We start from the raw sequence: 22,677 nt of genomic DNA, 5'->3' as shown, positions 1-22,677 counted from the left end.
TTTCATATTTAAAACCACCCTGAGACAAGTATGAGCAAAGTACAAATATCTTCATACATGAAGCCATCATAGAGACACACTCGTTATTTTGTACACTTACTAAAGCTTTTCTTTTAAAAAGCCTATGAAAGTATGATTATTAACTCCATTTGGCTCATGGAAAGACTGAGGCATTGTGATGGTAGCTAGATTCCCAGGGTCAGCTGTTGGTAAGTAATAAAGCTACCATTAACTCTTAGACAGCCTGGTAGTATAGTTCAAATGATCTAGGTCCTAAAATCAAATTACCTTAGGGGTCTTAATGATCGAATTCCCATCTCAGTAACCTCCTTATTTCGGTTTGCGTGTGTGTGCACACGCATGCGTGCATGTGCGTGTGGAGGCCAGAAATCAGTACCAGGTTTCCTCATCTGCCACTCTCCACCTTATTTTTTGAGACAGGCTACCTCACTGAACCCGAGACTTCACTGATGGGCAAACGGGCCAGTCAGTGAGCTCCAGAGATCCATCTGTCTCTGCCCCGCTCTCATGTCCAGCACTAAGGTTGCAACCGTGCACCACCTAGCCTGGCCTTCCATGAGTGCTAAGACCCAAACTCACGTCCTCATGTGTATACCACATGGAAAGGCAGATTAGGGCCTAGGGAGATGGCTCAGAGGGCGAGCTTGCAAGGTCATTGGCATAGGTGTCCTCTCCATAAGGGATGCATGAAGGGCACAGAAGAAACAACTGTGGATGGACATTGCTTCTTTGACATTTTTTTTCCTCTCAGAGAAAATAAAATGTGTGACTTAACCAATGGAGGGAAAAAATGAAGACAGGACAAAGAAATAGAGCAAGAGTCCATTGCATACCAACAGAGCTGGCTAGCTATACTAACCAAAAAACGTTCCCTGTAAAGTGTCAGAAGCAGCATCACTGTCCCGGTCACCATCACAGCACTAGCTGATCCTCTAGGCCACGTATCTTTAGGGGGAAATGCGGGTGCCGATGATGCTACTTCCAGCAAGACAACAGAGATAAGCCAGGACTGTCAACAAAACCTGAGGTATAAGACCAGCTTACCTATTTCCTAAGTTTAGCGTCAGCCTAGTTTTAGTTTCTGAGCCATGATAACTGCTACAGCTTGCTACAAAAGCCTTTTTATCCAGCGTATTGTGTGTGTGTTGCGTTTATTTTCTTAGTGCTCCAAGAATCACACAGTTGTTTCTTCTGTGTCCTTCATGCACCCCTATAGAGAAGACACCTATCCCAATAACCCTGCAATTATTCAAGTGGTTTTGTCAGCCTCCTTCATATTGCCTTGAGAATCAGCTAATGGCTTAAAAAAAAAAAAAAAAGAATTAATCTAAACATATTTTGTTAATCCTTTTATTCCACTTAATCAGTTCTTTGCATGTGGAGACACTCAATAAATACTTTCTGAAGTCAATGTAATGGGATTAAATTCCAAAGCCCTAAATTACCCTCAGGATGAAGATCCATCCATCACCACTAAGTATTTGTCTGGACAAAACTCAAGGGGTAAAAAAAAAAAAAAAGATTAGAAAGAAAAACCTTTTATGTGAATTCTATATTTTATATATAGTTGGCATTCTAATGCTTAGCCTGGGTTTGATGATAGATATAAATCAGAGCAACAAGAAAACCAAAGCTTCCAGTATGAATATGTTCATTTTAATTAAGAAAATTATCGTTTTCTTTTCATTGCACATCACCATGCCTCAAGTAAGAATTCCTTAAACGCTTTACTAAATATTGCCATTTTTGGAGTGTGTGTGTGTGTGTGTGTGTGTGTGTGTGTGTGTGTGTGTGTAACTTTCAAAAGTGATGCCTTTGAAAAGGATGACAGATTTAGACGAGTGTACATTGTGTAATGTTTGCCTCCAGGAATCCACTACTTTATAATCATGCTTCTATTTTAGTTATTTTTGTGAATATAAGTCATGACACGCATCCTACGAGAGACATGATTTTAAAAATAAGAGAAATAAACAGATGACACTCAGGTCAGGGCGTGGAGCCAGCTGCTTGGGCAGCAGTCTCCAAAGCTGGGCCCTGGTCTAGTCCTGTGAAACAGAGCAGCAGTGAGGTGATCTAACGCTGTCGACCTTTGGACTGGTGGGGATTAGAGTCTCAGAAGGTGTGTTATCTCTTGTTCCAGGGGCAGAATCAGCTCCTGGGGGTTTCAGGAATTTGCCTCCATAGGCAGTAGAACCCGGGCCTGTTGAACTTTCAGACAGAGCGCTGAGAGGGCACACATGGGGGACCCACATCAACGCACATATATTTCTGTCAACTCCATAACCAACTAAGACAGCCACACCCTCAACACAAACTGCCCCATAACCCCGAGGGCTAATTCAACACAACAGCGTTGTTATCACTCACCGCTGGATGGAGTGGTGTATGGGAAGGGTGCTCTGAGCGACTGTCCTGTCAGTGAGGCTGTCTAGGAAGGGCACTTGATAGAAGAGTGGGAGGGAGAAGGGAGAAGGAAGACCTCCGAGCCTGAGAACTCAAGGCCATTTACCAAGTCCTTCCCAGCCTGGGCCTGACTGGCTGCAGCTTTCTCTGTGGCTGAGGCAGGGATGGGACTGCAAAGGAGGTGGGGACAGTGGGAAGCCAGCGCTGGTTCCTTCTGCCACCGAGGAGAAGAGAGGAGAAGCAATCGTGCAGCCCATCGTAAAAAGAAAACATTGTAAAGTGCCTGTTTATGTGCTGAAGTAATTTCTAATTAGTGGAGGCAGGGAACGCGGGTACGCTGTGGTTAAAGGAGGGGGCGTTACAGCGGGACAGTGGCCATGCTGTTCCTTCTGCTTAGCCTCCTCCTGTGACTGGCTGCTAGTCACCTCACCTCCTCCCCTAGAGGGCTGCCAGCTATAGGATTTGGGTAAAATCCCCCCATTCATTCATCCCGAGCGTCTGGCATCCGTTCTCCTTGCCCTTTAATATTTAGACTAATTAATAGCATCCCTTTAAGCCTGAAAATTATTACGAAGTTGATGATGCTTTTAGCGGGGGGGGGGGGGGGGGGGAGCGGAGTGCTGGGCGGCATACACAACCGAAGTGATTTTTCCCTCCAGGGGCTGGAATCCCTAAATGTGGCTAGAAGCTAATCATGGCCTATCACCACTCAACCCCACACCCTCCCAGACCACACCGGGGAGCTCCTGGGGTGCTCTGAGGATAAAGGACTGTTTATTCAGCTTTGGGGACAACTCAGATTCGGTGCTAAAGAAATACAAAGCATTAGGAATACAGATGGGGCCTTTATTTTCTCACAGACACCACTCATATTTCAGAACCCTCAGCTCACTGGGTACAGCTGCTTTCTAGCCAGCTCTCCAATGACAAGAACAGGCTTTGGGAGCCAGGATGAATTACGGCTCCTTTTTCATTTTTATTCGTTAATTTTTCTCCAGGAAAAAAAAATGTACAATATGCTCCTTGTAAAACAAATTTTAAATAATCAAGACGTTCACAGTGAAAAGTAGGAAGAGAAAAAAAAAAACTATGTTCCTCCCCACAAGATTTAGTCTATGCTTGTCCCAGGTCCCCCATTCAAACCCACTGACACAGCCTGGTTTCTTCTAAGAAATCACAATCGTAAAGACTAATTTGTGAGAAGGCAGAAAGCCAGGGTACTCAGAGCTACTGTGACTGTGTTCTTTAAGGTCCCTGTGCTTTTAGTTTCCTCATCTGTCATATTACAGTGCCGGTCTCAGGCATATGCTTTGAGGAGTAAATACGATGCCTGCTTTGTAGTAGTCCTTGTTTCTAGGAGCATACATGTGCATCTATAAATTTTCCAAAATAGGATCATTGTAAGCAGGACTTTCATCCAGCACCTACTTGCACCCAAGTTTCTGCCGTGGCTCAACATCTTTCCACATTAGTTTGCAAAGATAATGGATGCCCAGAATACTAACAACCAAGGGACCTCTTTCCTGAGTAGTCAAAAAGAATGTGCTGGATAATAAAAGGGCATCTTTAACAAAAGCAGCAGAGCGGAAGGACTTTTTAGCGATGTGAAAGGCCAGATTTGTCCTGCCAAGGACATCAGGTCATACTGACCTCCTTATTCTATCACTACCTTCAAGCTTCTAAATAAAATAGCTGGACAAAAACAAAAACAGCAGAGGTTAGAGGTGCCAGCTGAATATTGGCAGAGTCTCTTCTGTCCCTTTAGAATGTTCTAGCATTTTACCAGTGCTTTAAGAAGCATGCACATATATTTTTGTCATTTGTTTCTTGCTTAATTGCTTTGTGTCAAAGAGCATGCTGTGTGTACGTCTCCTCTGCTCTGGAGTTACTTACATGTTACCTTGTTTGGGCACATGACTGAACTTTTTTAAATGTTCCATGTGTGATTTTTGTTGAAGTTCTTGTCACTTGGTGAGATTGTTTTTAAATCTCATAAGATTATTTAACTTAATGCATATTTAACAGATTTAAACACACACACACACACACACACACACACACACACACGAAGCCCCAACATTTCATGGATTTATAGCTTGAATTGAGATGAAATTCACTACTAATTTTCTTTAAGAAAGAGATTGACAGAAAAAGAAGTTCTTATTGGGAAAGGTCCTGGCTTAAACTAGACTGGTAAATATTTTGATGATAGTCAACAAAAGACTTGGGTTTGAGACATTAAACTAGGTAATAAACAAAAGGAAAACACATTTCACAAGAAGCAATTGCTGGACACTGCACTACACCCTGTGGGCAGACAGTAAATATAGCCATTCCTCCTTTAATGAAATCATAGGATCTGGGACTAATGCCAGCATTGTAGGCTAATAATGGTTTTTAAGGTATTGAGTTATATATCCTATAGTTTTTGCAGAGACTGTTTTATATGTGTTATCTAGCCTCCTTAATTATTACCTTTATATATTTATAAGGCAGTTTTAATCTTGCCTTAGATATTTAATATATTGGTTCTGCGAATCTCTTAATTTTACACTTGTTTACAGTTAAAGTCTGTGTCCTTTCCTTCTTTGCCAACTCTTAAGCTGTTTTCACTCACTTTAGGTGAATAAAATAGCAAAGGGGATTGGCTGATATTTTGGTCCAGGAACATTTATTTGTGGGTGCTAAGTTACCATCCCTAAGGTCACTAATAAAAGAAATAGAAAATTGTCAATAGTTTAGTAATTTTAACTGGAAGGTGTCTTGCTCTGTTTAACATCTGTAGTCTTTTAAGACTGTGAAACACATTCACTGACACTGTTTAACTTTCCTCTCACACTACCTTATGGATAGATAGAGTGCTGTTACACAATGTGTGAGAGTACCCTGGAAGAATCACAACTTAGATTTCGGAAGTTACAGAGTTATCTTTCAGGACATTTGAACGCAGCTGTGGCATTTTGGAAGAAAATGTCTTTGATCTCTAAGAGGGGCCTCCCTTAGTCCTGGGAGAGATCTCTGTCGAGCTGATGGAAGGCAGCATGGTATATAGAGCTCTTTGGAAATCCTCTTAGTTTGGAACATTAAGAGTTTGGGTTCAGCGTGAATCTATTAACAAGACCATTAGTTCAAAAAGGTTAATAGTTTTTTTTATATGTACACCCTGTTATATGGAAAAAAATACTATTATTCTTACAACACTACCTACATCCTCTTACAAACATGACTAGTGGCCAAGAAGAATGAAAAAGATGGACTGTCCTTCAGATTGCCATGAACAGACTGGAATGCAGCCATCCCTGGCATGGGATGCACTGACTAACATGACTTCCCAAGCTCTCACTAAGAGCTTCAAACCTCTAACCAGACTTTGGTGATGTGGTTAGGCCATGTGAGTGGTCAGAGATGGGATCTGAAAACTGGGAGCAGTTGTAAATAAACCACAAATCTGATAGGGATAGATTTTCCAGGGTTCTTTCCTTTATCCAGGTTCCACAGAAGTCCAAGGAGGAGGCTTGGCAATGTTTATACACAGTCATGTGATTTTTTTTTTTTTTTTTGTAATTTCAAAAGTATGGTGCTTCCATAGCCTTGGCCCTGTAGATGGCCTCAAAATTATATACACTTCATTCTCTACATAATATGACTCTCTCCTGGTTCCAAGAAACCCTACATTAAGCTTTTGGCCCCTCCAAGCCGTCAGTGTAGTTCTGTTTACTAGTGCAGCCCTGTCTGTGTTACCATCTTACAGATTAGAGGAGATTGAGACCACAACTGGAAGGGCAAGTGTGGGAAGGATTGTAAACTTTGTCACAGGTAAAAAAACAGTCTTGGCGGGCTTTGCCCTTGGACACACCATGGATACTCCCTGAGATTAACCTTGAGATAGACTGGGTGGAGCCATCCTGGGCCTGGAATTCAAGAAAGGGATTGAGGGACTCCACCTGGACTATTGTGTTTCTAGTCAACCCTTAATGGGAGAGGGAGACCACCCCTTGCATGTGAGAGACAGACAGGCAGAGAGGACACAGAGGAGCAGCAGGGTCAGACCAGGCTTGAGCGCACGTGGATCGGGAAGAGGATCAACAAACAGGACGAACCAGCGCACAGGCCAGAGACACCTAGGGACTCGTCCCGTGCAATGGATACCGGAAGGTTCACTCTTGTTTCCCTTTAACCTTTTGTCCCTTTTGCGTAAGCTAGTTAGGTTGTATAATAAAGTTTAGTTGTTAAAAAAAAATAGCCAACAGGCAAGTGTGTGGAGTCATGACATTTCCCTGGAGCAGTTTGGCTAGGGGTGCAATGGCTGACCAGCATAAGGTGGAACAGAAGCTGGGATGACCACAGCCTTGGAAAGGGAGACGTGGATCAACACTGAATGGCATCTGGACCACAGATGCTCACCTGGGAAGAAGATCCTTAACAAAGCAACGTGTGCAGAGGTCATTGGAGTTAGAGCCATTCTGAGATTAGAAAAACTGAAGGGAGCACCATCAAACTGATATATTGAGCAAGAGCGTGAAACCAGGCAGTGGAGCTTACAGGGATGCGGCGATGGCTCCCTGGCTTCACAGCCAGCTTCCTTCATGTTGAGAATGTCCTGAAGAGCCAGAAGTTCCCAGCAAGGAAAACTGAGCAAAAGAAAGGAAAAGGTACCTCTAACCTTAGTTTGTTGAATTGCACAGTGGTTGGTGGCTGCCCAGAGTTACTGTCTGAGCAGGAAATACCACACTTGATCTTACCCAAAAGGCCAAGAATGGATGAGAAAGGAATCTCAAAGGAGGTTTGGAAGTCTCCACCACTAAGTGACCCATTCATAAGAAACGCAAATGAGGACAAAACCAACCTGTGGTGACAGAAATCAGAAAATGATTGAGGCAGGGCTGGGAACACAGGAAACCCTGTGGCTTCAGTATCTTCCATTACGCCAGTTCATCAAAGCAGCACCTGAGAACTGCATTTCACAGCATATTCACTAACACTCAATAAAAAATAATGCAAATAAGAGTAATCAAATCCATACATAAATCTTAAATATAAGCAATTACTCTACGGAGACATGGAAAGATTCTCACATTGATTCAAGGAGGTAAGAGATTTTTCCCTGTGGAATGGAAAGTGTTTCCCATAATACTCGACATCATGAGTTGGCCTCCCATCCATCTCTCACTATCAGTGAAAAAAGGATGCTGTTGGCAGTCATTGGGATATTACCCGGCAAACAATAATATTATTCCTAGAGAAACTGGCTGTTGTTTCAGCAAAATCCATCCCTGGTCACAAGTCACATTGCTCTTCCCCTGCATCCCCCGAGAGCCTGGGCTATCTGCTACAAGATTGTCTTGCTCTATTGTGGTCCTACAAGTTTAAGAACTGTGTGTTCTAGCTCTCAGAGTTATGCCCCGACATGACCAGCCTGAGTAAATTAAATGCAGAATTCACTTCTTTCACATATTCTTATAATTTTTATAATAACAACTTTACCGATTTTTTAAAATAAATGAAGAGCACACCTTTGGATAATCCCACACCCATGTGCATATGTGCATCACGGACTGGACTTGGAGAAGATGTGTGTGTGTGTGTGTGTGTGTGTGTGTGTGTGTGTGTGTGCGCGCGCGCGCGCGCACGCTATGAAGTTGGGAGGGGGGCAGAAGCTGGGTATGATAAAAATACATTGTGTACATGCATGAAATTTTCAGAGAATAAATAAACAAGTCAAAATTTAAAAGCATGTGTAGGTTCATATAAAGGAAATAGAAGACTGTAGTAAATCAGTGCCATGCCAGAGCTAACTTTCATACTTTCCTTTGTGTTGGGCAGAAAGCTGACACAAGAAAATCCCCAGAAGCTAGAGGCTCAGGTAGCCTGGTGTTTGCAGAAACCAACAACAACAACAACAACAACAAGCAGATCTCATCTCTGACAAAGCAAAACATCAGAATGAATACTCAAGGCTGTCCTCTGGCCACCACATAGATTAAGTGGCACATGTGCCCTTACACACGCACACACAGACATCCCAAGAAGAACTTTGATCTACATCTTCCACAACATCCAGTCACTCACATGGAACAAATATATGCTAAAGCCTAAAACTGTAAAACTTCTAAAAAGAAAATATTTAGTCGGGAGATGATTTAAGTCACTTAAGCATAATTTCAGCAAGATAAATAAAGCACCTACTTAAACATATAAATAAAAATGTTATATATGGCATCTAAAATTAAAATTAGACTTCTCCAAATCATCCAGGCCTAATGACTTTACCCACTGAACCATCTCATCCACTCTATGAAGAAGTCCTAACTCACTAATAAGTCGACTTGATAAAAGTGTGGGAAAAATTGAAAACTCACAACAAGAGAAGAGGCACAACTGGTTGACAAAGCCTAGTTAAAGATCCTTTACATCACTGGTCACCAGAGAGAGGCAAAATAAAACATCAATAAAGTGCCACAAAAACCTACTTAGAATGGCCAAAATTAGAAACCCGGACGACAAGAAGCACTGACAAGGATCTGGAACAACTCTCATTCTCAAGAGCTGCCCTACTCAGCAGCGGTTGGAAACAAAGGCTGAGACTCACAGCCAAACACTGGGCAAAGTCTGGGAAGCTGATGGGAAAGTGGAGAGGAGGACAAAAGGACCTCTGTGACAAGAGCGCCACAAGAAGACCAACAAAGCCAACGACCCAGGCCTCAAAGGGCCTGAAGCACCATCCAAGGACCACGCGTGGACTGGACCTAGGTCCTCTACGTAGATGTAGCCACTGGCAGCTCAGGCTTCATGTGGGTCCACTAGGAAGGAGAGCGGGGGCTGTCTCTGACATGGACTCTGTTGCCTGCTTTTCGATCACTTCCTCCTGCTGGGAATGCCTTGCCAGGTCACTGGATGAGAGGACGGAACTCAGTCCTGATGCAACTTGATGAACTGGGGTGGGCGAGTAGGGGGGATTCCCCTTTTCCAAGGAATAGGAGAGAAGGAGGTGGGAGAGAGGGTGAGACTGGGAGGGGAGGGGGGAAGGGGAGAGATGAACGGGATGTAAAGTGAATAAATGAGTTAATTAATTTTAAAAAGTTGCTAGTTGGAATGAGAAATGAACCGTCTGTTTAGAAAAACAGTGTATCGACTGTCTTAGTTGAGATTTTACTGCTGCGAGGAGATACCAGGACCACGGCAGCTCTTGTAACAGAAAGCACTTAATCAGGGCTGGTTTAAAGTTTCAGAGGTTTAGTCCATTATCATCGTGGTGGGAAATATAGTGGCATGTGACCAGGCATGATGTTGGAAAAGGAGCTGAGAATTCTACATTTTGATGTGCAGGCAGCAGATGCTACACTGGGCTTGAACAAAGGAGACCTGAAGGCCTGCCCCAACAGTGACACACTTCCTCCAATAAAGCCACACCTATTCCAGCAAGGCCACACCTCCCAATAGTGCCACTCCCTATGGGCCAAGCATTCAAATATATGGGGACTGTACCTATTCAAACAATCACATTCTACTCTCTGGTCCCCATAGGCTTAGAACCATAATATTATGCTAAATGCATTTAGTCCAACTTTTAAAAAAAAATTTTATTAATTTATTCTTGTTATCCCATCCCTTGTATCCTCTCATTCTTCCCTCCCTCCCATTTTCCCCTTACTCCCCTCCCCTATGACTGTTTCTGAGGGGGATTTCATCCCCCTGTATATGCTCATAGGGTATCAAGTCTCTTCTTGGTAACCTTCAAAAGTCCCCATAGTCTATCATAGTCCCCACAATGTTTTAAAAGTCCTAAATTCAAAGTCTCTTCTGAGATTCATGCAATCTCCTAACTGTAAAATCAAATTTTTTAAAAAATTACATACTTTGAGCATATAATGGCACAGGATGTACATTGCCGTTCCTAAAGAGAACATAGTGAAGAAATACTGGACCAAAGCAAGACCAAACCAAACTGCATCTCCACGTCTGAGGTCAAAACACTCGTCAGATCTCCAGTCCCTTTCAGCTTTGTTGACTGCAACATACTTGGGCTGGCTCTACTCCCTGTTAGCAGCTCTCCTCGGCAGGTATCCCACAGCTCTGGCATCTTGGGGGTCTCCAAGGTAATCCAGGCTTTACCATCACAGATTCACACAGTGGCCTTTTCAGGCTTTCATCAGGGACAACCCCTTCCACACACCTGGCCTCTGCGACTTTGCTTAGCCCAAGAGAAAGATTCTACAACCCCCTTCCTCTATCCTTGACCCTAAAGGCAGAACCACGTGGCTGAAGCTGCCAAGTTCTGCTGGGCCTGGAACATGGCCCCCTCCCTCAATTACATCTTCGCTATCTTTCTGTTTTCAAAAGTTTCCTTCCCTACCTAAGCTTGGATGTCCTGGAACTTACTCTGTAGACCAGGCTGACATTGAACTCAGAGATCTGCATGCCTCTGCCTCCTCAGTGCTGAGATTAAAGACATGTACCACCACACCTGCACCTAAACTGTTCTTTAATTCGTTTTCAGGAGATGGAAGCTTAGTTGAGTGGGATCTCGCCCTGAGGTCACCACTCCTTTTATTTCATTTAATGTCTTTAATCTGTTTCTCTCCTTCAACACAGGATGTAACTCCATTCTACTTCCTTGTGCCCCTTTTCTCCTTGAACCATACATCTTGGTTTTTTTTTTTCCTTGCTCATCTTCTTCTTTTTCATTTTTGTTTGTTTTGTTAGTTAGTTTGTTTGTTTGCTTGAAATTTGAGGAGGTTTTTATTTAGAAATTTATTTCTGAAACAGAAGATGGATTGTTGACAAGAGAAGAGGGACTGCCAAGGACGGTTACAGTTGCCACTGTTTCATGCATGAAAGCAACAAGCAACAGAAGCGTGTACATTGTTGCAGCATTGCCAATTTTTTTTACTCCCATTCGACTGTCCATAAGGAATTGGAGCCTTTGCCACAGGCACACCTCCCCCAGCCTCCCCTTTGAACCTGCTCAGATGTAGTCGGTAGGGAGCACAGTCTCCTTCTGGGTCCCATAATATGGGGAGTAGACGCTACCTCTGACATGGACTCTGGCCCCCACACATTGATCACTTCACCCTGCCAGAGCAGTCTTGCCAGGCCACAGAGGAAGCGGATAAGCTGGGGTCAGATGATAGGGGAGAAGGGCTCCCCCTTTCTGAGGACTAGGGGAGGGTGATGAGGAAGGGAGGGCTGGAGGGTGGGGCTGGGAGGAGTTGAGGGAGGGAACTACAATCAGGATGTAAAGTGAGTAAATTTTTAAAAAGAGGATAGAATGTAATTTATACAATATTAAATTCCACGTTTCTTTTTCTAATTAAATACTTGGAATTAATTATCTCTGAAAGCCCTAATGATGAATGGTAGCCCATCTTAGAAGTCTACAATATATTGTTCCATTCTTCATTCCTGACTGAAAAATGCCATCAACTTGCTCCTTCTCATCAAAACACTCTTCGTAAGAGTGAGCACTATTAAGCACAGGAGAGAGCCTATATCAGGCTGTTTTGAGATTTTTCTTTGTCAACGCAATTAATCTAAATCTCTTCACTTTAGCCTCGGGCAGACTTTTCTAACAAGGGCAGAAAGCAGCCACATTCTTTACCAAAAGATCACAAGAATGATCTCTGGGCAACATACCAAAATTCTTCTCCTCTGAAACCTCTCAAGTCAGGCCCCCACAGTTCAAGTGACCCTCTGCATCACAGTCTTTCGTGTTCCTGCTAGTATGGTTCATTATGCTCAGCTCAAAGCACTCTACTGCTTTCCTAACCCAAGGTCCCAAAATCCACACTCCTCCAAACGAAAGCACGGCCAGGCCTATCACAGTGAGACCCCAGCCCTTGGTACCAACTTCTGTCTCAGTTAGGGTCTCATTGCTATGAAGAGACACCATGACAGAGACAACTCTTATAAAGGACAGCATTTAACTGGGGCTGACTCACAGTTTCAGAGGTTTAGTGCATTATCATCATGGCAAGAAACAAGGTGATGTGCTGACAGACGTGGTGCTGGAGAAGGAGCTGAGAGCTCTACGTTTTGATCTTCAGGCAGCAGCAGGAGACTGTGCCACACTGGGGATAGCTGCAACATAAAAGACATCAATGCCTTCCCCTACAATGACACATTTTCCCCAACAAGGCCACACCTCCTAATAGTGCTGCCCTTTATAGGCCAAGTGTTCAAATACATGAGTCTATGAGGGTCACACCTACTCAAACACCACATCAACCTCACACCCCAATACTTTCCCAAAACACACTCCACAAGGGACTTTTAAGTGAATGATCACTGAAGCCTTATTCATAAAAACAGAATCTGAAAAGCACCCCAATATCACAAGCTGCCATATGAATAAACCAATTTTGATCAACTTTTTATCAGCAATAAGAAAATTGCATTATTAATACATATTGCAATATGGTTAGATCTCAAAAACATAAAATACACCCAAACAGATGATTCTGTTTATCTGAAATTCTAGAATAGGCAAAACTGTGGTGGTCTAAAACAAAGTGATGGTTTCCTGAGCATGTCTTAAGTACATTGACTTCAAGGTCCAGAGAGAGCTTTTTATACTGATAAAAACCAGTCTATAGCTTGATTACGGTTGTAGACAAATGCCAGCATTTGTCTCAAATTGAACACTTAATTCTACTAATGAATCCTATCATTTGTAAGCTGCCCTTTTATGAACATGGGGAGGAAGATGACTAGTCTCAATTATCAACATGACCTTACTAAATAATGTGCAATAGATACAGTATGCAAAGAATGAGAGGCCCAACACTCTGCAGATAGGATGTCTCCATCAAATCCCTCCCCTCTGGCCCCAGGGGATCTTTTGGATGAAGAGGGGGAAAGAGTGTAAGAGCCAGAGGGAAAAAAGGACAACAAGGAAACAACGCCTTCAGCAACAACAAGGACCAATACACATACGAACTCATCGAGATCAAGAAAGCATGCACAGGTCTGTACCAGATGGGGTCCTAAGATGGGGTGCTAGAGCTGAAAGGAGAAGTGGGCACAGCCCACATTCCTAACCTAGAAGACATCTCCAACTGATTACCAGTTTTCATTAAAAATTTCTTAGCAAAGGGAGTCTCACTGAGGAAACAAACTATTTTTAATGGTAGACCCCACGCCCCGCAGTAGATGGTCAACTGGAAACTAACTCATAGAAATAATTAATTGGAGGCTCCTTGTCTCTTAATGTCATGTCAGGGCTTTTTTTTTTCCTTTCAGTTTTATCTTTTTTAAGTTTTTATTTTTTGTTTGTTTGTTTATATTTTTATACCCTGCAGATTCTTTGCATATAGAGTATGGCTTCCAGGTTGTGCTTTTATGAGATTTCTGAGTGTGTGATGTCTGTGTCTCTGTCTCTTATGCCTTTTCCTGGCCTATTTTCCTTCTGCTTGCTTGTTTTGTCCTTTTTAATGTGCTAGTTTTTGTTTTATCTTATTATATCTCATTTTATTTTTATCCCTTAGAAGCCTGCTTGTTTTCTAATGAGAGACAGAAAGGGAGTGGATTTGGATGGGAGGGGAGGTGGGAGGAGCTGGGAGGAGTAGAGGGAGGGGAAACTGTAATCAGAACATATTATATGAAAATAAATCTGTTTCCAGTAAAAGAAAAAAAAAAAACTGAGTAGGATAGAAATGAAGCTCAGCTCTGTGTAGGCCGTGAAGATGCCTCCACAGCTATCTAACCTTCTGAATAGATTATTCAGAGGAGCTGCCTCAGAAAGTGGACCTAGCTGGAGGCTTTCCCTTTCCTGGGCCTTCCTGTTCACCATCAAGTGCTCTGTTTTGCCGCTCTCTCTATGGAACGCAAACCTTTGAAACTTTCAGCCCAGAAATCCATCCTCTTGAGACTCTTTGCCCAGGCATTCTGTCACCACCAAACACAACAGGAGGAAGGGCCGCTTCTCTGAGCAAAGACTATGGCTACACCATCAGAGCAGGGATCAAAGGGGTGACTTTTACCTTTTATCTTATGTATTTCGGAAATTACTTGAAACTTGTTTCAGCAAACATGTTATCCTTTTTAGTGTTACCCAAAAAAAAAAATCAATTCAATGGTTTTGCAGAGTAAAGTTTTAAGTCCTCGGCCCTGAGGGCAAAGTTTGACTAAAATTAAATCAGTTATTTATCAAAGGTGAGTTGAAGAAGCCGGCAGTGGGGGAGAGGAAAAAAAGGGAAAGCTGAAGAGGAACAGAAAGAAGAGAGAAGGCGGCATAAAGAAGGGAGGGAGAGGGGAGAGGGGGAGAGGGAGGGAAAGAAGGAGAGATTTCCCAGAACTCTGTCATCTCATTTCCACGATCTGAACCGAGTTTACAAAGGCGGATGCTGCCAGAGCGTGGTATTATTTACAGCCTCGATAAAACACTTGAGTTCTAGGATTTATAGGTTCCATGTATTTGCAGGGCAGGTGCTGCACACACAACCTTACCTTGGAGAGTACGAAGGGTTCAAAGAGGAATTCTAAGTCAAAACAGAACCCATTAGAACTGGTGTGCTCAGCTTTTCTAAGCGACGAGGTGCAGCTATTAAATGGAGCACTCAACTTCTCCTCCCTCCTCCAGAGGGGAGCGAAACCTGAAGCCTCACCCAAGCCTTAACCTATGGATCTTTAAAAGTCAGAACCAAGTCACACCATGCCAAATACATCGGCTCCGTTCACGAAGGCCTGAGTCATGGGACCAATCTCACGGCTTCCTTTGAGCATCTCAGTCACGCTGAGGAGTGAGTCCATCAGTCATAACGGTCTACACCTGCACAACCCTCAGAAATTGTCTGTGCCACAATCAGTGTGTCACAGAACATAAGTGCAGACAAAAGACAAAAGTAAAGCACTTATAACAGATAGGCATGCTACATTATCACACACACACACACACACACACACACACACACACACACACACACACGCTGCTCTAACATACCTCCTCTGCGCCTATGGCTCATGGAGTATCCTCAGGGTACCATTGGTATTTGTGGAATCCTGGAGCGAATCACTCAAAACAAACCTTTGACATCATACGCAGTTATCTAGACTACTGAAATAAAAGCTAGCTTTAATTTATAACTGGCCCAGTCTTCTTTTTTTAATTCTGGGTCTGACACCTGGTAATTGACTGTTAATAACTTGAATAACTGTCTGTAGAAGCTGGCGGTCTTTGGAACTTTCTAGGGGGAAATCTTACTGAGGTCAGGAAAGTCTGCTTAGGAAAATTTTTGCCTCAGCCTCTCTAGGGCTGTGGTTCTCAACCATCCAAATGTGACCCTTTAAGACAGCTCCTCATGTTGCAGTGACCCCAATCATAAAACTGTTTCTGTTGCCACATCATAACTGTAATTTTGCTACTGTTAGGAGTCTCAGTGTAGGTGTCTGACATGCAACCCCTGTGAAAGGGTTGTTTGAAACCCCCTCCAAAGGGGTCCTGACCCACAGGTTGAAAACCACTGCTCCAAGGGCCATGTTATCAGTTGTTCTGAGTCCCTGTTTGGTCTGTGGGATCATATCCCAGATGAAAATGGTGCATGGTGACTTTGCTCACTTGTCTCAAGTGGATGAGATAATGTATAGCTTCTTTTTCTCATAGAGAAAGAAAACTGTCACCAGATCCTTGACTTCAGGACAAATGGTTTAATATTGCTTGATTCTTACAGTTCAAACCACATGAAGCCAGATTTCACCAAGAAGCTTTTCCTGTGTGTTGGGGAGAAAATATAAACCTCCATGGAGATATAAAGTCACTGGATGAGTCCTGTGTCCCAGTTCTCATCCCTGCCCTCTCCACACACACACACACACACACACACACACGCACGCGCACACACACACACACACACACACACACACACACACACCATGTTCTGTACCTCTTCCTAGGAGATGTTACCATATGTTCAGGAAATAGAAATGATATGAAAAAATAGACAAAGGCATCATGACTAGAAATAAAACAGAGTAGCAAGGTGACAAATTAGGCCAGACAGCTTTTGTTCAGACGCAGCTACTGAGCATCTCAGATGTGCAGTGCCTCTTTCTCCCTGCATCCAGGTGGTGGCAGTGGTGTTCTTTCTGCCTTACCCTTGGACAGCAGTCTGCTTGTCTCCTCTAAAACAGGAGAAACTCTTAAGGAAAAGAGGAGGGACACCTGACTGCTTGGAATTGGTTCTGTTGAAACAAGCCCTCTAACTAACGCCATTTCTTTTGTGAGCATGTTACTTTAATGAGGACCTCGCAGGGAAAGAAAGAAGAGGGCTTTGCCCAGTCGTGGGACATCATCTGTGGGCGAGACATTAAGATGCTGTGCAGAGCTACTGCAGTGTTTTTATGATGGTCTTAAAGATGGCTGGACCAGATGACTTACATCCAAAGCTGTACAGATTGCAGCCACTGTCGCATACACCAGTCCTACAGTTCTCAAGGGCTTTTACAGTCTCAAAGCCTTTGGCAATCTCCCCATTTTGTTATTCTACATGGTGCCAGATTTTTTTTTAACATGGAAAGAGATCTGCTGATTGGCACAAGCTCACCCAGCCAAGCTGGTGATAAAGTTATCTTGTCTTCTGTTGAGTGAGCAAAGACATCAGATGATAAAGACACAGAAGCGTGTTTGTGCTGAACCCCCACAGTTCTATTTCCATTGGGTTAAGCTGAGGAACTCTCTAACCATATTACAAGTGATTTGGAGTGCATAATTTGCAAATAAACAGTTTTCCGTGTCTTTACAACCTTCAAGACTCAAACATAAAAATGAACCTGAGCTGCAAACAAAGCACCCTACGCACTCAAGAACTCCTCGAAAATAGTTACTTATATTGTTCATCACTCAAATGCATCTGCATCATAACTCATAAATAAGTGCAGTTTGAGTCCTCGCTTCTCTTTTTATGTTCCTCAATAAAGCTCAGTACTACCATGGACCCTGTGGTGGCACATATAAGACAGTACAGATGGGCTGCCTTCTGGGTCCCCAACAGCCTTTATCACAAAGTGACTGGGAGTCAAAGCCACCTGTCTTCTTGCACCCCAGCTTCCTCTTCTGTAAAACAAATGAATTCAACTGGATTAGTTTGTAAATCCCATCCATCCTATTTAGATTCATGATTCTGATGAAAATATCTTCGTGAGCAAATGTTCCTCTGCCTGGAATCACTTCTGGCTAGAGCTGAATTCATGAGCTATCCATCCTGAGACCAAAACGAAAACAAAAGCAAACCACAAAACAAAATAAAAACAAAAACGAACAAACAAAACCATGAGAATACACCAGGGCTGGGAGATGGCTCCATAGGTAAGTGCTTGCTACATAAATGTGAGAACCCACATAAAAAATTCATGGGGCAGTGTGAACCTGTCACGCTATCATTAGAAGGCTGAGACAGAATGGTTCTTGGAGCTCATGACCAGCCAGCCAAATCCGCAAGTTCCATGTTCAGTTACAGCCTCTATCTCAAAAAGATGGAGAATGATTGAGGAAGACACCAGCATTGCCATCTGACCTCTGCATACGTGTTCAGTACATAATACACACACACACACACACACACACACACACACACACACACACACACACACACTGACAAATACACACACTGGCATATAAAGAGAACATACACACAATACCAACCACCACCCCACAGACACACACAGGAGCATGTACACATACAAAAACCATGAACCCACACACACAATACACTCACAACATCTGTGCCTTTTCCCACAGAATTTCCAGGCCACTATAACACACTGCTGCAATACACACCTCATCAACAGCATCCATGAGGCTTCTGTAATTATGTATACAGCTGATGTAAATACCAACCATCTTGGTGATCCTCTAAAACTCTATCATCACCACCGTGCTAAGTTAACACAAGCTGCACAGCATGGATGTGCTCTTGCCGTGGAAGAGACTGTGTCTGCAAAGGAAGCAAGCTGGTTACTAACCAGATTTCACTATGACTCTAGAAACATATTCACATCAAAGGCCATGTCTGTCCTGGATACTTGAACAGCACTTTGTCCATGACTGCTTATCAGTGTCCTCTCGCTACATGGTTTTGTGCTCCCCAAACCATACATGACTCACTCACATCAGTTAATGTTTCCTGCCTATGTCTTCTGATTTAATAAAAAATGAAACAGGTAAAAAAAATTATATATATATATATATATATATATATATATATACACACATACACACACACACACACACACACACACACACACACACACACACACACACACACACACACAGAAGTCCGTGTTTGGCCAGAAAGTGCAATCCAAAGAAGGTTGGCTATTTATCTGAAAATCAGACCAAACAAAAGAACATAAACCACTCAGGCCTCATCAATGGCTGACTGTTGTTTTTCTCATATCTTCTCTCTTATGAACATTGTAACAAAAAAAGGTTGCTTTTAGGTTATTAAACACAATGATAAAGGCAAGCAGAAGAGATATGTGATGCTGTTACCAGCTGGGCTATGAGTTCCCTCCAGCCTTCTCGGAATGCACACACCAATGCTCTCCTCATCTTCCTCAACTTCCCTTTTGGTCCCCTTTCCCTGTTTTACAAAACAAACCACTTTCCTTACAGATAAAAACTACAGAAAGAATGGTTGCAAGCCTCTGATCATCTTCAGTTCTCTGCAACCCTAATATGAGAGTCGGGAGCTACAACAGTGAAACAAGATAACTATTCTCGACTCACAAAGGCTCTAAGTTGTAGCCAAGAGTGGTTGGTTTTGTGAAATTATAGAAATGTAAGTAAGGGGCCTGTGACTCACTTCTACTCCTACCATGCCTAAAGCCGCCTTCTTCCCAGGTCATCTCTGGTTAGACTAGGAACAATAAATGATGTTGACAGATGTGGTTCCCTTTCCTCATACTAATTTCCATGGAAATTCAACCCCTCAGGGAGCAATGCCCTGCATCCTTCTTCCTCTGAGTGTCCAGTGGATAAAGCAGGCTGTTAGATGTTGATAAGAGTACAGAACCCTGGGATGTATGCCCTCCACTTCTCCCCCACCCCACCCCACCCCACGCCACTGCCCTATGATTGGACCTCATGGAACCTTCATGAGTACAACCCAGTTTGAAAATCACCATACTAGTCAGGTATGGTGGCTCACATTTATAATCCCAGAACTCAGAAGGCTGAGGCAAGAGGATTACCATGAGTTTGAGGCCAGCCTGGACCTTGTCTCAAAAATATAAAAAGAGTAAAACCACTTGCTACTCAAAAATACTTCCTTCCTTTAGATTTCTATATGTTTCACCATTTCTGGCAACCATTCACTGATTTGGGTATTTAGCAAATAGTCATGTAAGCTGCGAACACCAACCAGACATTTAAAATATTGTGACTTATTACAATATATTAGGCTATATTATATAGCTTATTGTGTTTATTATAATATAATACATTATAAGTATTATATAACATATTATACTTATTGTAATATTATAATGTGTAATACTGGTTATAATGCCTGACTAGATATATTAAAATCTTAGTTTAAATGCCCAGCTCTCTGCAGATATGGGTTCTTTCTTCTACCTCCTGATCTTACAAAAACATCAGACCACACTAGGTGTTTAGTTCCCCCTTATCTGTGTTTGAATTCCACCTTACTGACCATTCGACCTTCTTTGCCCTCCTTCTTCTGTATCTTCAATCTGCATTTTAACTTTTCCCAAAGCACTTTTCACCAGCTGATAAATTAAATCTATATCTGCTCTAGCATAGGCTCCTTGTACATACATGACCATGTCCTAACATAGAACAGTGATCGACACTTGTTGATACTCATTAAGTGTTTGTTGGAAGCTGGGCACAGTGGTGCATGCCTATCATCCCAATAGGCAGAAGCAAGTGGATCTCTGTGAGTTCGAGGCCAGCCTGGTCTACAAAGTGAGTCCAGGACAGTCAAGGCTACACAGAGAAATAAAACAACACCAAAAAAAATTTTTTTTAATTTTTTTAAAAAAGAAAAGAAAGAAACGGCTGTTGGATTGATATATACATAGTGGAGTAAATGTGGCTATGTGCAATTTATTTGAGTTTTTGCCTTTTGGTTGTTTTAAGGTATCCATGGAGAATATGCCGCTAAGAGTCAACTTCACACAGCCTAGACTCACTTGGAAAGAGGGTTTCAAGTGGGGAACTATCTAGATCAGGTTGGGCTTTGGTCATATCTGGGGTGAGGCATTGGATTGAGTGTATATAGCAATTGTGTCGACATATAGGGAGACTGTCCCTTGTGGGTGGCTCTGTTGCCAGCGCAGGCAGTCCTGAGCTGGGTGAGAGTGGAGGAAGTGAGACAAGAGCACGCAGGCAGCTAAGGTGCCTCTCTACCCTTGACTGTGAAGATGAAGCTTCAAGTGCCTCCCTTGATGTCGCTGAAACAATGAGCCTAGAACAGCAACACCCCCTTGAGAAGCCCCACCCTACCGAGCTTATCTTAATATCATCAGCCCTATCTCTAAATGTACCCTGAGGTACTAAGGCTGACTTGAGGCCTGAGCTTTTAGGGGATGTGGTAAAACATATATTAAGTGTTGTCTGCACTTAGAGATACTTAAAAGGGATTTGTCCCACATTTGTAACCGGGGAAGAGACATGAGAGAACTGGGGAAAATGAGAAACACAATATGGCTTGTGGGAAAGATTAAGCTTTGTCACAAGTAGAAGCAATCTTGGCGGGCTTTACCCTTGGGGCACACCATGAATACCTTGTGACAGACTGTTTGGAGCCTTCCTGGGCTTGGAATTCAGGAAGTCTACCTGGGAACCCCACCGTGGCTATTGTTTTCCTAATTGACCCTCGAAGGGAGAAGGAGACCGCCCTTTGCATGTGACTGGGAAGGTGGAGGGAAGACAAAACAACCGGACTGGACCAGCTCGCGGGACAGAGAGACACCTAAGGACCCGTCCAGTGGAACGGATACCGGAAGGTTCACTCTTCTGTCCCTTTAACCTTTCTTTTCTTTCTTGTGTGTGCTAGTTGGGTTGTATAATAAAGTTTAATTGTTAATAAACAGAGCCAACAACAGCTGGACTCAGTCTCCATTCTCACCTTATTCATGGGGAGCTAGTAGCTCGTGCTATGTCTGTGTTCAGTTACTTAGAGAATAAAAGGTCCCGGCAGCTATTAAAGAATTATGAGCACACTACAAATTCTTACACTTCTATTGATACATTGGAGTGACAGGCTATTGTCTACTTTTTATGTAACTTGTTAATCCTTTGGGATTTTCATAGAATATATTTTGATTATAATCACTCTCAATCACCCACCCAACCCCTCCCAGACCTTTGTCCTCCCCTGTATCTCCCTCCAACTTATGATTTTTGGCTTGGTTCTTATGTTTCTTTGTTTTATCTTTTGTTTTGATTTTTCAAGCAGTGTTTCTCTGTGTATAGCCCTGGCTACCCTGTAGGCCAGGTTGGCCTCAAACTCAGAGAGATCAACCTATCTCTGCTGGAATTAAAGGCATGTGCCACGACCGCTGGCTTATTCTGTTGTTGCTGCTGCTGCTGCTGCTGTTGTTGTTGTTGCTGCTGCTGCTCTTGTTCTTATTCTTTAAGAAAACACTATTGAGAGGAAATTCTGGTCCTCTTCTGAGTCATAGGGGTTGTGTTGTACATCTATGAGTTCGGCCTAGGCACCCCATAGCCAGTTGTCCTCCGTATGGTACCCATGACCAGTCATGGCATTGTAATGGTCTCCATCTGCTGCCTCTTTAATGGGGAGTGAGAGCTACACTCACCTGTGGTTATGAGGATGCGCGTTTAGTTCACAGCTGGAAATGAAATTGGTTTAGAAGAAACTGAAAACAGCAGGCTCCCTTCCAGGCCCCATGGACTTACTGCTTTTGTATAAGCAACCATAGATCCACATAACTCATCCCCACTTATGAAGGATTCTAGATCTTGCTTTTCCCAGCCCGTTAGATAATTAATCTTTCTCTGATTTAAGCTCACTTGTGCATAACTAAGTGCTGGCTGCTTGTCTAACTTGCCTTGAGCACAGCAAATTTAAGCACTACCTGCCCTCCCATCACCACATTGAGCTATTTGGCAGGAGCTGAGAAAAAAGAATTTTAAAGCATAAAATACTTCAAGGAGATGAAGTTATTCTCCTTGAATAACTCCTCTGTAGTTCTGAGCAATTATCCAAATATTCCACTCCCAAAGAAAGCTGTTACAATGATGGTGTGTCACAGATGTGTGAACAG

At 42.9% G+C, this 22,677-nt stretch overlaps 1 long non-coding RNA gene across 1 annotated transcript in view; it reads right to left on the bottom strand.

The window, feature by feature from the left end:
* Nucleotides 1-22,677, bottom strand: part of LOC311597057 — an 88,260-nt gene that overhangs the window by 30,850 nt on the left and 34,733 nt on the right. Inside the window, exon 2 of the long non-coding RNA XR_014779076.1 lies at nucleotides 12,366-12,504. This is a non-coding gene — a long non-coding RNA (uncharacterized lncRNA). The remainder of the gene's footprint in view (nucleotides 1-12,365; nucleotides 12,505-22,677) is intronic.

Source organism: Acomys minous (assembly GCF_964271855.1).
Source record: "Acomys minous genome assembly, chromosome: 5".
NCBI classification, from domain to species: domain Eukaryota; kingdom Metazoa; phylum Chordata; class Mammalia; order Rodentia; family Muridae; genus Acomys; species Acomys minous.
The sequence above is the reverse complement of the archived record's forward strand: the minus strand, read 5'-3'. Positions and strand labels throughout refer to the sequence as shown.